At 37.0% G+C, this 14130-nt stretch overlaps 1 long non-coding RNA gene across 1 annotated transcript in view; it reads left to right on the plus strand.

The window, feature by feature from the left end:
* LOC119812673 overlaps positions 1-14130 on the plus strand; it is a 130607-nt gene that overhangs the window by 21697 nt on the left and 94780 nt on the right. The window lies entirely within an intron of this gene.

Below are 14130 nucleotides of genomic sequence, written 5' to 3' on the forward strand. Positions count from 1 at the left end.
AATTATAAACTATGGGTTCACTATCTTCTCAAGATGTGTAGAACAGAAAAATTAATCGGTTAATGTTATGTTATTCTCACTTTTCATTATACTAATCATTTGAAAATTAATTATATATTCAAATGAGATGTTTCTGTATTGTATAAAATTTATGTTTATGCAGCAATATGACATTTAAGAATTCTTAGAAACTGAGGTTTGTATTTTTATCTGTGACAGCTAGTAATAACAGAGTATGGAGGAATTATAATAAAGTGTTATATAATTAGTATTATAATAAATAATAAAGTACTTTTAGTAGAAAATATTTTTTTTACAAGTAGAAAAGAAATATTTTATTTGGAGATATCCAAGTGTTTCTGTGGAGAAAAATCTGAATTTTTCCATAACATATGTATATTCGTTTGTGCAATTTCTTAAAGGAAATATTTTATTTGTATTCTCTCTATCTTTAGTTTATACCTTAAAACCAAAATTTCTAAAAGCTATCTAATAAGTACTTTTAGACATTGAGTTACTTTTGCTGAATAATATAATTAGAACTTTAAGAGCTATATTGATTTAACCAAAATTATATCTTATCTCTAAATAAACAGTGTTTAAAATATATTTAATAACAATTACATTATTTCCTTAAATTTATTCGTTAACTTCCCCCCTGTTTTTTGAACTGGGGTTTCTCTGTATTGTTTTTGGAGCCAGTCCTGGAACTAGCTCTTGTAGACCAGGCTGGCCTCGAACTCACAGAGATCCGCCTGCCTCTGCTTCCTGAGTGCTGGGATTAAAGGCCTGTGCCATGACTGCGCGGCAACTTTTCCCTTTATATAACTTTAAGTGAGCAAAAATTGTAAGTAAATGTGCATTTATGTAGTCAATTCTGCCAATTTTTATTAATTGATACTCTAATAGCCAGAACCTAGAAACAAACTAGATACTTCTCAACTGATTAATGGATAAAGAAAATGTGGCACATTTACACATTAGAGTACTACTCAGTGGTAAAAAACAATGACATCTTGAATTTTGCATGCAAATGGATGGAATTAGAAAACAATATCCTGAGTGAGACAACCCAGACTCAAAAAGATGAATATGGTATATACTCACTTATAAGTGGGTACTAGCTATATACAAAGGACACTGAGCCTATAGGTCATGATCCTAGAGAAGCTAAGTAATAAGGTGAACCCAAAGAAAAACATGTATAGAACCACCTGGAAGGTCGAAATAGGCAATATCATCTGACAAAATTGGGAGCATGGGGGTGGGGGGACAAGGGAGGATGGAGGGCCAAAGGGTTTTAATAACAACATACACTTAAGTTTTGATACCAAAACTGTATATAAAGTAAATATCATTTGAATTCTGTTTCTATGGCAAATCATTATAAAATTATAGTACACTCTTTTTGCTTGTTCTTAAATCATTGTGATTTCTTGGATATTTCTTTTGATGAAAATGAAAATTATAGATCCTAAAGCATGCCTAGCATATAATATTTTATATAAATTATACATATTTTAGACTTTCCTGATGGTTGCTCTACAGAACCTTGACACTTCAATCATTCCAACTTTTATTTTTACCATTTCCATCACTTGATAAAATAACTATATGACATATGGAGATCAAATTCCTCTATTAAAAAATCACTTGAGTTAGCAAAACCAAAACCAATTTAAGTAAAAGTAGCCTGTGGCATTTGCATGAAGAATCAATGTCCTTCTTGCTCTATAGTTAAATCTTTAAAGTCAAACTCTTGTTTTACATCAGCCCATTGCATTTTATTTGTTCTGAGTCTAATAACAATATACATTATACAACAACAGTTCCATCAAGGCTTTTGTAAACTTAAGCTTAGCATTGGTATAATTGAGAAGCCAAATAAAAATCTCTTCTCCATGATCTTGTTTTCCATGGTGACAACAGAAATAAAAGGCAAAAGGATGTCTAGGAGTTTTCACAATATACATTTGCTTGAACTTTGATAAAAAACACTTATAGTAAACCAATATTATTTCAGATCATAGGATGGAGCACACAGTTCCAGGCAAGTGAAATAAAGCAGAATGCCACAGGCAGGAGGATCGTTTCTCATGGTGTGTGTGGGTGGCTGGGTAGGGGTAGCTATGAGTTGCATTATGCCTTTGCACTAATTTTGTTAGCACTGTGAACTTGTTCAAATTATTTTAATCTTATGTTTAAATAATATAAATTCCTAGCACGCAGGACTATGTGAAAATGTCATGCTATTGGGAGATTTTCGTCGCGATTGATATTTTGTAGGCTAATGATAAATGGAAGAGTCTTTTTTTTTTCGAGACAGGGTTTCTCTGCAGCTTTAGAGCCTGTCCTGGAGCTAGCTCTTGTAGACCAGGCTGGTCTCGAACTCACAGAGATCCACCTGCCTCTGCCTCCCGAGTGCTAGGATTAAAGGCGTGCGCTACCACCACCCGGCTGGAAGAGTCTTGTATTTGAAATTTTCCTTTACTTTAAGGATTTAGCAGCCAAGATCTTGGACTGTGTCATCGTTATGGTTGATAATATTGCATTTTAATATTGTTGTGACATCTTTCTGGAGTTAAGGTGGACATCACTGGCATCAATAATAGTTGAGCTGGGGAAAATATTCCTAATTATTTTAATTATGCATAAAGAGAAATAATGTACTTACATTTATGAATCAAGCCTTTAGAATATAGTGCATGCAAGTGGGGTCATTTATCTTGACATGTTGGTACATAGCTCTTGGCTAATGAAGAAAGTGAGAAGTTTTGAGACAAATAATAACAGTTACTCTGCTGGGAAAATGTTTTCACTTAACTGAATTTTCAATTACGTTAACAAAAATAAAAAAGAATACAGATTTTTATGAGCTGCAATATGTGTTTTTTATTATTACATAACTGCAAAGGCCGGACACATCTTCCCCATGAGCTAAAGAAGGTACTATAGTTCCTTCATGAACCCCTGACTCACTCCTGGCAGAAGGCCTAGATACAGGACCAAAAAGACAAACTCAGGTGACTTACAGAGGTTTGGTCTTGGCCTTCAACTTGGGTTTTGCAACTGTGTGTCTTTAAACAAGTAAAGTTTCTCTAAGAAAATTTCCTCACACAGAAATGATGCTTCTCTTTCTAGTAGCTCGCTGGATTGTTGAGAGGACTAATTGTGATTATAGATTATTAAATATGAAGAAATCTTGAATCAGGAACAGCTGTTTGTTGGACATACAGTTCCATTCCCTTTAAAGTGGACATAGGGCTGGTACAATGATGCAGTTGCTATGCTACCTTACAAGTTTGAGGACTAGTGTTTATATCCCCAGCATCACACTAGACATCTGGTTGTGGCACTCTGTATTTGTGATCCCAGAGACAGAGAGATGGGAAGCTGGCTGCTCAGCTAGCCTACCTGGAAAAGTTCCAGGCCAATCAGAGACCTCGTATTAAACATAAAGATTCTGAAAAGCACCTGAGGAACGACATTTGAGGAGCCCTCTGGTCTCCACACATAAGTTTATATTCACCTGCCCAGACATACCTGCACCAAAGCCCCCCTCCCTGTGCATATTAATGAAGTGGATTTAGGTGAGAATATGTTGGAAGTGGAGATGCCAAACTTTGTTGTTGCCAATACAGACTCAAAGGAAAATGCTGTCTAGAAATTTCTACAATATCACACTTAGAAATTTGCAAATGTAGGCTGTAAATTTGTAGTTAGGTTGTAATTTTGATTATGATTTCTATTCTAAGTGTTACGTGTGGGTTTGGAGTGGGCTTGAGGGGGAGAGTTATTGAACAGGAGGAACTTAGAGTCAGCCAGTTGTGGATATGCACCTCAGCTAAGTGTATTCTCTCGTATGCATATTTTCTCATTTCTGAAAGATGAAGATTGTTCCCTTAGCTAGGAAACTTTTAAAGAGAACTTCCATTTCCGATACACTCTGCTCACAAACACATTGGAGTGAGCTCTGGCAAGGTGGAAAGGAGTGACTACATCTGCCAGGAATGTGTTTGAAGGGGCAACTAGGGCAGCTTGAATTTGCAGGGATTTTTCACACATCATACCATCAGATTGTCTGTGTCACCCTTGACACTCTTCTGGGGAATGTATGGTATCTGCTATTGGGCTTTCTGAAGCTCAGCCCTTTGCCAACTTTCTCATGCTCACAGCTAAGCAGCGAGATCCCCTCTGATACCCTGTAGGGGGTTTCTGTCATTACAGGGAGTGAGGCAGGGGCAAGCTGCAGAGCAGAAGCCCAGGCAGAATTCTAATGAGGTTCTAACTGAATTTGTCAAATTTTTAGACCTAAGAAAAAGAGCTGATTTATTTAAATCCTGGAACCTTAACAGCCCCTCACACCCAGTGCATCGTTTACACCTTCAGAAGATTTAGTACTGGAACTTAATAAAAAACCATTATGCATTTATCCAGAGAGTTTATCCTACGTTGATGAGATGTATATTTCTACAGTTGGCCATTTTAATTAAATAATTATCTTAATTAGAGAAAACAAATATAGTGATATCATGTAATCAGGAAGGTGCTATCCTTCTTTGCCACAAAGCTTCCTACTTATGTGCTAATTGGCAGTTAATAGTTTCATCAGTTGGGGGTTAGCTGGTTAGAGATGAAATAGATACATTTACAATAGTTTACAGTTTTCATTTAGTTAAACCAAGAATCACAATTTCCATTTGTTCTATAAGTTATAACAAAGGTGCCCTAATCGTTATCCTTCAATAGTGGCTTCAGAGACAGTTCATGGAGACAACTGCCATTTTCTACTTCACTATTATTGACAGGTAGAGGCAAATTAGATTTGTATGTTCTTGCCTGTAGAGGGGCACCAGCTGGTTCATTTCTTGTTTATAAAGACTATCTATTAATAAGCTTTCTAAATTCCAAGTGAAATCCATAATTTCCTCCATGCTTTCCCTGCTGACTGGAAGTCATTATTAGTTATGACTCTAGAGTATTTCAGAGTGACAAAGATTTTGAGAACACATGGATCATGCCGGTCTCATAAGTAATGGCGTTGTTCAACTTTATTACACAAATTTAGAAGATTAAAAAATTAAACACTAGACAGAAATAACTTCTGTATTTAATGGGGATTAAATGACTTTAATGGTTGAGGGAATTGCATCGATGTAGGAGTGAAATGAGCTTCAGGTTTTTTGCTTTTTATTATCACTGATATGATAGAAGTATTTAAGAAGCACATTAAGAAGAAGTAATACTGTGGCTACAATATTGTGGAAATCACTTAAGCTGATAAATTAATGAAGAGATGAGGAATGAACGAAGGAGTGAATGAATGATACAGGAGAAAAATAACTCCAAGTTCTGTCAAAGTACAAGAATCTTGAGTAACATTTCTAGATAACAGGGTTTCTAAAAAACAACCTAAAAACCATCAGTACCTAGTTTTAGGAGAGGGAATTCGTGCGGCAATGTTTAGACAACTCAGATATTAGAATGAATAGGAGAAAACACAAGATTCTTGTTACATTATACTAAATGTACATTTCAGATTGTGTCAGTTGCCCACAAACACAAATTTCTTTTTCTTGATATCCACATATGTCTCTCGGGTGATTTCTTGACAGAAAGCTACATGAGGTAAAACATATTAGTTGCATGTTACATGAATAATGAAATTCTATCTTCTTCTCCTCAACTATACTGAATTAACAGTGACATAGTTGTCTCATGGTGTATTGAATAATGTGACCATCATTGTCATTATTGTTATTAAGGCATATTAAGATAGTTCCTTTTTGCTGAACTTAATGTGCCAGACTTTGTTGATTCCCCATGGGAGCCATTACCTGTTGGGAGAAGTGGATGGAAGGTGGTTTGGGGGAGGCTAGAGGCAGTGGGAGGAGGTGGGGAGAACTGTGTTTGGAATGTAAAATGCAATGAAAATATAAAGAAAGTTTTTTCTAAATCACACATCAGTAACATCTAAAGAATTTTCATTCTGCTTCTTCTTGCTGTGCATTCCCTTAAATACTTTTTAAAATAAAACACACAATAAATTATTTTCATAATACTGCTTAAACAAAGAGCAGATTAATGTGATTTAAAAAAAACATTCCTGCATTAAATTTTTAACAGTATCTCATTGGATTGATAATCTAGAAAACTTTGTGGAAGTCAATATGTACATTTAGTATACGTGAAACTCTAAGAAACTTTCTTCCTAAAAGATTCATTTGTATTAGTCTTTTAGATGCATGTATGTCTATGTACCATGTGCATGTCTGTTGCCTATGGAGACCGGAAGAGGGAGTCAAATACCAGGACCTAGAATTATACAGCTCATGTGTGGCACCGTGTAGTCCTGAGAATTATGAGAGAGAGAGAGAGAGAGAGAGAGAGAGAGAGAGAGAGAGAGAGAGAGAGAAAGAGAGACTAAAACAGAGGTCTCTGTCCCCTCCAAAAGAACATACCCCTCTGAATCAATTAATCAAAGCACATATGAGCTCACATAGTTAGAAGCAGCAAGCACAGGGCCTACATGGGTCTGTACCAAGTCCTCTGTGTATATATTATAGCTATTAGCTTAGTATTTTTATGGGAATTTGACTGTGAGAATGAGTGAGTCTCTGACTCCTGTGCCAGCTCTTAGGACTCCTTTCCTTTTGCGTTGCCACATCCAACCTCAGTATGATTCAATATGATAGATTTGCTTCATCTTATTATATTTTATTTTGTCATGTTTGGTCGTTTTTTTTTTTTTTTTTTTTTTTTTCATGGAAGCCTGTTCTTTTCTACGAGACAAACAGGGAGTAGACCTGGACGGGAGTTGAGGTGAAGAGGAATTGAGAGGTAGAAAGAGAGGGAAAACTATAATCAGGACATAATGTATGAGAAAAGAATCTATTTTCAATTTAAAAACAAAGAAAAATAAAAGAAATTCCAACGTTAAAACTTTGACCTAAACTTGATTAGTATTTTGTTAAATGTTAATCTATGATTAAATATTTGTAATTGTGTTATATATCCTATTTTCTAGTTCACTTTCTATAACACAGAAACACACCATTATTACAAGTTGAATATTAACCTAAAACACTCAAACTCAGAAATTCTCCATGTATCAAATATTTTGAGCACCAAAATAATAACACAGTGACATTTTCTTATGAGTCAATGGATGAAAACTTGGTTGTACTTATAAAGTGATTAACATTTTAATGCATTACACAAAATAATTTCATATTACATGTATGAGGTACCTAGTAAACGTGAACAAATTTCAGGATTTGTCTTGCATCATTACCCAATGACTTCTCATTATGCACATGCAAACAGCAAAAATATGAAAAAAACTGAAACATTTCCGGTTTCAAGCACTTCAGTCTGTGTTCAGATTTAGAATTATATTTCTGCATTATCTATGTAAATATATTCATACATGCATATTAGTCTTTATACATACATATATTTATAATCTCCTATGTAAAACAGATTAAGCAACTGAAAATTGACACTCGACTTGTTCTACTGTGTTATTCTTGTTTAAAATACATTCACCGTAAATAGCTACTTCTGTGCCCCCCTCTTCTGTTAAGATAGTTGCCTCTGAATCTAGCAGTAGGGTGAGGTGAGTCCTGGCATTCTGTGAATGTTGGCACTGGGGCAGTTTTGAGGTATGTCTGCTTCTCACTAAGCTCTATGAAATAACTGATGGGTTGAAATAAATTCTTTTCCTGCTTCAGGTTTGGTGATTTACAGGGGAGATTTCTAACTGGGAAGAATGCAATCTTTTCTATACCATATTTTTATTTTCAGTTATTATGTTATACTTCAGTGTGTGTTTCAAAAGATTATCAATTATTTAATGTTCTCCTTGCCACATTCTGCAGTAAAAGGTGCCCTGCATGAAGGAAGTATATGTATTTTGTTCTTTAAAAAGAAGTATTCATATCTATTCTGCAGAAAATATTAAAGTGATTCATTCAGAAAGTCATGACAATGCTTAATTAATTTGGGCTCTGCTCTCTGTTTTCTTAGAGTAATTTTCAGAACAGAACTTTTCAAAAGTAACATCTCCTTGCAAGTGTGAAACACACTGTGTAGCTTGTGTAGCTGGGGTAAATTCACCATGCTTAGAAGCTTGAGTTCCTCCATCATAAATCATAGCTTGACTTGTGACTCCCTTTGACGAAGATTACGGCATTATTCCATTAACATACAGTCAGTCTGAGTTTGTTCACAGAGACTTCAATGTTCTGCGCTTTGCACTGTTGAGAAGCTGCTGTCTCACCATTATGAAAAGACCTTCTTTATCCTACCAGAGCAGTGGTCCTCAACCTACGGATTGCATTCCTTCAAGGGAACATATAATATGTGTAATTATAATTCATAAAAGTAGCAAAATTACAGTTATGAAGGAGCAATGAAATTATATTATGGTTGGGTCAGCACAACATGAAGAAAAAGTGCTGTATGAAAGGGTCACAGCATTTGGAAGATTGAGCACCACTGTAAGACAGTGAGGAAGCCATATGGAGATGGAGTAACACTAATATGTAGGAGCAGCTATCCAGGGACAATACCAGTCCATTGTCCTGTGTTATTTGTCAGGTAGATGAAGTTACCAGAGTGAGCCCTAGCAATACTAACAGAATGACAACCTGTGGCCCACACAATTAATGGAAAATAAAGTTTCAGTTGTGTGTGGCTACTAATTTTTTGGATGCTTCATTGTATATTATAGTCAACTGAAATATTATCACTCATTTTTCCATAAAACATTGAATCTGAATTTGGGAAATTTCAGGACCCAAGGGTATTGTATCCATAACACATTTGTGATGTTTTGTGTAGTCTAGCTTCCGCGTACACAGTTACTCTAAGCTGATTGCAACTAAAGACATGCATATCTTCGGTGGAGTATCTTGACACACATTTGTTTTCTTCATTTACTTTCATAATGTTGTTGACAATTAAAGCTTCACAACTTAAAGTGGGTTAATATTAAGTAATAAGTTATTTTTAAAGTAATTTTAAAGCTCTTTCCTACACATATCTGATTATCATTTGGGGGCATCTCTTGAGTTAAATGAATATATAAAAAATTTCAAACATACATTTAAACTCAACATATTTCCTCTTCAGAAATTAAGTTGAAGTTAAAACATAGACTCTCTAACAGCAGTGGGGTTGTTTGAAGTTCTGGTATTGAGAAAATAAAAGTGAGCCTAAATTTTCAAAATCGATCATGAATGCATAAAAGAATATATTTGCTTGCATTGTATTGTGGTAATTAGAACTTTTAATTGACTTATTATAAATTCGCCTCGGCATGTGGGTGAAAAGTGAGCTGCAGCCATCAGTTCAAATGTTGTGCTTGAAATTGGACCTCAGAATAATCTTTCAGAAAGATGTTTAATTGTGTTACTGAAGAACTTCAACTGTGTTGGCACTTTGACAGGATTTGAGCTCTAATCAGGCTTGCAATCTTGTCACCAAAGTGGTAAAAATATGATGCTTTATTTTAGCATTGTCAAAGAGGAAGCTGATCACAACAGCAAAGAAGATTGCAGTAGACAAAAGGAGACATGGTTCAGAGCAAAGATGTAGAGTGAGTGTGTCAAGGGCTGAGACTGTAGACAAGGGAGTCCTTTGCATCCCCAGGCAGCACAAAGGGTTTTGAAGTTGGAGGGTGAAGAAATATTAGAAATCAATCGCCTGACATTGTAGGAGTGATCACAGATCCTGCATGTCATCGTCAGGATTATAGGTAACCAGAAAGGGGCACATGTATCCCGGGAAAACATATGGGTACCCATAAAGTGATGGGGGGATAGCAGTTTTATTCAACTTCTCAGAATATAAATGTTCTCTGTGGTTCTGCGGTTCCTATGCGATGAAAAGCTGATTCATGTTCTATAGGTCTCATTGCATAGTGGTAGTTTATGAGGCTGCCATAGATGGTAAAGAAGGATGGTAGGAAATTGGTTCTAAAGTCAGTGATTAGTCATTTTTAAAATTGCCCTTTGTATTTGTTATGAATCTATGTCATAAGCTACAGATATTTTCCAAATATAGTACTTCCTTACTGTGGCTGCAACATACCACAAAGTTACGTCTTTAAACACTTTCAATTTATTTTTTTATAGTGTCAGGTCATAAGTCCAAGTGGGTTTTACTTGGCTATAATCAATTTTCATCATGACTACAAATTTCTTCTCGTTCTCTTGAGGAGAATACATTCTTCTTTACCTTTTTCATCCTCAAAAAGCTATTGAGCATTCCTGAGCCCCTCTCATCCAATAAACAGTGTTCTCTTAATCAGTCAGTCAATCAATCAATCAATCAATCAATCAATATCCTGTCCTTCATTCCCCCTCTCTTCTCTGCTTCCACCATTATATTCTCTCCCTTTGGAATCTAGTGTTCTTCTAAATTTATTCATTACCTTATAAGAACTCTTGTTACTACATTGGAGCCGCTGGGATTATCCTGAATAATCTCCCCATCTGAGCATCAATACCATGAACCGACTGTACACTGATTTGCCAGGTAAGGTGAACCCATGCAGATTATCTGATATAGGGTTAGGCATGTTGCTGAAGGGGATGTATTGTTCTACTTCTTGTATACATCATAGAATGTGGTATTGGTTTGACCTTTTGCTGTGGGAGCTTCTTGTAGATTGAGGAACAAATGTATATTCTTCCCTGAGAGGTCACTAACAGCCACCTGATAAGTAGTTCACCTCACGTCTTACTTGATAAGTCAATGAGTTGAAGTGGATTTTCTTAGAGGAGCCTGAGAAACTTACGGACATAGATATCACTGAAAAAAATTCTCCAGTTTTCCTCACAGCTGTTAACTGCCTATAGATCTTGGAGATAGTCAAGTTTCCTGAACAACAATTCTCAACTATCCTTATTCTTTTCTAAACCATAAAAGTGGGACGGCCTTATGTGACCCTCTCCTTACACTCTTTAGTTTCCATAAACACCTTGAGACAGGGCCTCATGAGCGCCTTCCCACCTCTGTGACAGGAAGTTAATAGAACTGTTTTGTATACTTCTTCCTCAGATAATCGTAACTATCAATGCTGTTGACAGTCTGAGGGATAACGGCCATGTCACACTTGTAGGAGAGCACTGCACGATAGTCCGGTGATTACCTGGTTTTCATGGTGGGTTTAATGCATCCAAGGGAGTTCAGTGTGTGCGCGCTCAGATAAGTGGGAGGTGCATGTAGACACTTCCTGCAGTAACCATCAGAGATGAAATACTAAAAGACTGTTAAGAATAAGTATTTATGCATAAATAGTTATGCTTGTTTAAAACTCTGCTTAAGAAAAATATTTTTGCATAAGGGTCAGCACAGAAAACATTAAATGTTAATGGCTCTGATTTCATTGTAGGCAAAGTGAAAATAGTTTCATCTCATTTTACAAGAAGAGGACTATGCACTCTGCCAAGCAATATTGTTTAGAAGAACACCACTGAGAACTTTGGCCCAGCTTTCCCCCTCTTATAATGCTACCATGGGGAGATGTTGAAAATAACTATTTGACGAGAAGTAACAATTGCTTACTTTAAGTTTTTATTTTTATACAACGCCTCACTATGTAGCTTTGACTGGCCTGTCATATACTATGTCAACCGGTCATGCCTGGAGCTCACACAGATTCTCTTCCTCTGCTTCTTGAATGCTGGGATTAAGACATGCATCACCAGGCCCTGCCTACATTTTGTCCTTAAATGAAGTAGATCTTCCTCTGTTTAAGCGAGATTTCAGATTTCACTGGTCACATGTTGTCACCAGCAGAAAGTTTTGTCGAAATGAACTTGCTCCTGGAGACTTTCACAGGGCATTACTAGCCATCAAAATCTTGGCCAGATGTGGGATTACGGAGATGTTTAATTAATGAGAGTTTTTTTTTTTATTAAAAAATTCCATCTCCTCCCCTCCTCCTTCCCCTTCCCTCCCCTCCCTTCTACCCATACCCCCCACTCCCTCCCTCTCCAGGCCAAAGAGCCATCAGGGTTCCCTTCACTATGTTAAGTCCAAGGTCCTCCCAACTCCCCCTAAGTCCAGGAAGGTGAGCAACCAAACTGACAAGGCTCATATTGAGCCTGTCCATGCTGTAGAGTCCAAGCCCATCGCCGTTGTCCTTGGTTTCTCAGTCCTCCTCCACCGTCAGCCACATGCAGAGAGTCCGGTTTGGTCGCCTGTTCCATCAGTCCCATTCCAACTGGACTTGGTGATCTCCCGTTAGTTCTGTCCCACCGTCTCAATGGGTGAACACACCCCTCATGATACTGACTTCCTTGCTCATGACCTCCATCCTTTTGCTCCCCATCAGGACCTTGGGAGCTCAGTCCGGTGCTCCAATGTGCGGCTTTGTCATTTTCTCCATCCATCACCAGGTGAAGGTTCTATGGTGATATGCAAGATATTCATGAGTATGGCAATATAATCTGGACATTTCTGGCTCCCTCTCCTCAGCTGCCCAAGTAACTAGCTGGGGGCATCTTCCTGGACACCTGGGAACCCCTCTAGAGTCAAGTCTCTGCCAACCCTAGAATGGCTCCCTTAATTAAGATATATAATTCTTTGTTCACACATCTACCCTTCCTATATCCAAACCATCCTATTCCCCCAAGCTCTCCCCATCCTCCACTTCACACTTTTCTCTCCCCATCCCCCCATCCCACCCCACCCCCAAGTTCCCATTTTTGCCTGGCAATCTTGTCTACTTCCAATATCCAGGAGGATAACTATATGTTTTTCTTTGGAGTCACCTTCTTATTTAGCTTCTCTAAATTATAGAATTATAGGCTAGATGTCCTTTATTTATGGCTAGAAACCAATTATGAGTGAGTACAGCTACAGGAAGGTGGCACCATGAGCAGAGAACCTGAGTTCAAGTTCTCAGCTTGTCTGTTTGCTGCTTGAAGGCACTACAGAAATAATTGGAATATGAAACCCGTGGTTTTTCCTTTCTCTTTTCTTTGATGATTATTTTTGCCATCTGCAAAGTACCATTCCAGAAATCTTACCGTGTAAGTTTTTTTATATAAGAATTCAGTGATTTTATACAGTAAATGCTTAAAATAGTTCTTGGCACACAAACAATACTCATTAGATGTTCAAACAAATAGGAAATCAGCCCAAGTTTGTTAACAATGTGCATAGCGATGCTTGTGAGATATCATTTGGACTATCTTGAACCGACAAGAGTTCACTGTTCTGCTCTTTCCTTGACAAAACTCTTTTCAGTGCATGGTCAAACTCTCTTCCATGTTTCTGACAACTCATGCTTTTATTGAGTGGCCTTTGTGAAAGCTGTCCTAATGTCTACTCCTAGTTGCCAAGGGAAATTGAGTCTTCAAATGTACGGTACTGTTGAATGCAGGAAGATTTACATGTGGGAAATGAGCTTCTCCCACCAAGCACTGTTGGGGGCCTGTTTAAGCTTCAGACAGCCACATCTCCCATTTCCACTGTCACATTCAATGCACACTGTTTAAATGAACAGGACTCAGTGGATGAGATTAAATAAGCTTCATTAGTAGCAAAGAGTCCCAGTTCTATCACCACGTAAAACATGTTCTTGGTGCGAATCTATTTATGTGGGGATTTTATTTTAGTACACCGTTGGAAAGTCCTTTCCCCCCCCCCTCTGCATATTTACTTCTGAAAAACAAAGCAAAGCAGTTCAGCCTATTTTTATTTCTTTGGAATGACAGACCACAAGGATACAAAAATGAGCAGAATTTCCTCAAAGCAACTCAAAAATCTCTCTGAAGTTAACTGCAAGAGAGCAGAAGTTTTGAATAGAATTGATAATTTTAGAAACTATAGAAGCCCCAAATAAGAGAGCGTCATGGAACTTCCTGGTTGTGTGGCTGATTTATTTTGTAGTCAATCTGTTGATTTGCTGAGCAGTGGTGCCAGTAACCATTAAGCATTAATTCTGAGATGTGGATTTCCAAATACTGAAAAAAATTCTGGAGATTCAAATTTCAATGTTGCAAAATAGAGTGAGGAAGGAAACTTTTCAATAGATGCTTAGTCACGATGACTTGAAGATATGTAAATGGAATGGTGCCAATCTTTTTTTCTAGATATCTCTCTAGCATATTA

Source organism: Arvicola amphibius, chromosome 4 (assembly GCF_903992535.2).
Source record: "Arvicola amphibius chromosome 4, mArvAmp1.2, whole genome shotgun sequence".
Classification (NCBI taxonomy): domain Eukaryota; kingdom Metazoa; phylum Chordata; class Mammalia; order Rodentia; family Cricetidae; genus Arvicola; species Arvicola amphibius.